The sequence below is a fragment of the Heteronotia binoei genome, chromosome 2, assembly GCF_032191835.1.
Source record: "Heteronotia binoei isolate CCM8104 ecotype False Entrance Well chromosome 2, APGP_CSIRO_Hbin_v1, whole genome shotgun sequence".
NCBI lineage: Eukaryota > Metazoa > Chordata > Lepidosauria > Squamata > Gekkonidae > Heteronotia > Heteronotia binoei.
This window is the reverse complement of record NC_083224.1, coordinates 39,156,735-39,159,051: the sequence shown is the minus strand read 5'-3', so window position 1 is coordinate 39,159,051 and position 2,317 is coordinate 39,156,735. Positions and strand designations below refer to the sequence as shown.

The 2,317-nt window shown below is 46.7% G+C and overlaps 1 non-coding gene across 1 annotated transcript; it reads right to left on the bottom strand.

Moving 5' to 3' along the window:
- Nucleotides 1-953: 953 nt before the first annotated feature.
- Nucleotides 954-1,020, bottom strand: TRNAL-AAG (transfer RNA leucine (anticodon AAG)). The gene has a single exon. It is a non-coding gene; the product is annotated as a tRNA-Leu (tRNA).
- Between the last annotated feature and the right edge of the window lie 1,297 nt (nt 1,021-2,317).

Sequence of the window (2,317 nt, the reverse complement as noted above, 5' to 3'; positions counted from 1 at the left end):
GCCAGAGGATTACAAATAAACAGATACATAAACACACACACTCACACTGCTCACTTGGCCCTTGAAAAAATGGCAGAGAAAAAAGACATCAAATTTAACCCTAGAGAGTGGGCTGAAGATTATCAGGCAAGAGGGTCACATTAGAAGTTTGCCTGAAATCTGTGAATCGTATGCATATATTATATATATCATTACATAAATCAAATTGTGTGGTCCAGAATGCTGCTTTTACATCCAAATTTAACTTGCAGCTTGTGGGTGGGGAATTTAATGAAAATGTTGCATACTCAGTGGGTGGTAGTGGATTAAAAATTAAGAATCACTGCCCTTAATCCATAGGGAACTCATATTTGTTTGTTATATGTAAAGTCCTAAATAAACAGTTCAGAAGATAGTATACAATTTAATTTTTTTTTTATGTAGAAACCTCTAGTTATCTAATACACACACACATCATGATGCAGAAGTTCTGAGGATCATGTTCAGTTCTAGCAATTGTAAGGGCTTCCTCTTTCATTTTAATGGAAGAACAGTTCTCACCTTTAAGGCCCTAACCAGCTTGGGGCTGAGGTACTTGAAGGAACACCTCTGCCCAGGAACTTGAAGGAACACCTCTACAAAAAAAAGCCAAGCAGGAACTCATTTGCATATTAGGTCACACCTAGGGTTGCCAAGTCGCTGTGCTGCTGCCACTTGCTGGGATCACTTTCTCAGTGGCAGCACCTCACTTACAGAATGCCCTCAGCTCACCCTTGAGGCTTGTTCTACTCCTAGGGCTGCCAGGTTAAGCTTGCCAATCCCCAGGTCCCAGTGGGGGTTCTCATATGAACATATGAAGCTGCCTCATACTGAATCAGACCATCGGTCCATCAAAGTCAGTATTGTCTTCTCAGACTGGCAGTGGCTCTCCAGGGTCTCAAGCTCCTTCACACCTATTTGCCTGGACCCTTTTTTGGAGATGCCGGGGATTGAACCTGGGACTTTCTGCTTCTTAAGCAGATGCTCTACCACTGAGCCACCGTCCCTCCCGCTTTCCCAGGCTCCTTCCCACTCCCAGTCAGTTGGCTGGTGAGGGGAAGCCCCACCCCCACAGCCACCATGTGCCTTTCCACCTCCGGAGGCTTCAGACTCTACTTGGAAAGACTTCCTCTTGGAATGGTGTGTCTGTGTCTTTAAGGCTGAATGGGGGCGGGGGAGCAGGCAAAACAACATGGGCTATGAAAGCAGGTAGAACAACATGGGCTGTGAAAGCAGCCCAGACCCTCCATTCGTTGCACAATCTTTTCAGAGGTCGTTTCCATAGGAAAGGTAAACTTGAACCTTTGGTTGTTCTGTGTTACTTTGAAAAAGTTGGAAGTTCAGCAACTCGTGAGTAGAGATGCCAATCCCCAGGTGTGAGCAGGCCCTTCCCTGCTTCAGAGTAATCAGAAACGGTGTGTGTGTGGGGGGGGGTAGGGAAATGTCTGCTGGGCACTTCATTATTCCCTATGGAGATCGATTCCTATAGGGAAAAATGGAGAATTGATCTGGGGGTATCTGGGGCTCTGGAGGGGCTGTTTCTTGAGGTAGAGGCACCAAATTTTCCACATAGCATCTGATGACTCTCCTCAAAATCCTCTCCAGGTTTCAAAAAGATTGGACGAGGGGGTCCAATTCTATGAGCCCCAAAGGAAGGTTGCTCTATCCTTCATTATTTCTAATGTAGGAAAGGTGTGCGGTTCCTTTAAATGTGATTTTGGGCAGGTTGAACCCTTTGGCGTTCAATTGTGCTTGTCACAACTTTGCTTTTGGCTCCACCCCCAATGTCTCCTTGCTCAACCCCCAAAGTTTCCTGGCTCCACCCCCAAAGTCCCCAGATATTTCTTGATTTAGACTTGGCAGCCCTATGCAAGGTCCCCCTGGCTACTAGCAGCAAATGGAGGGGGGGGGGGTAGGGTTGCCAAATCCAGATTGAGAAACTCCAGGAGATTTGGGGATGGAGCCTGGGGAGGACAGGGACCTCAATGGAGTACAATGTGGCCATTGAGTCCACCCTCCAAAACAGCTGTTTTCTCCAGGGGAACTGGTGTATGGAGTCTAGAGATGTAATTCCAGGGGATCCCAGGCTGCACCTGGAGGCTGGCACCCTTAATTGAAACAAATGAGGCAGGCTATGTTTGCTGACACTTCACAAGCACATTAGAGCAGCTACAGTTCTTTGGATTGTGCATGTGCTCAGCACTTGGCACATATCATCCATTTTTATCTTTTGTTTCTAGAAGGCACTGATTCCACTGAAGGCATGAGGCCTAAACCACCAAGACCACTTCCTCCATAA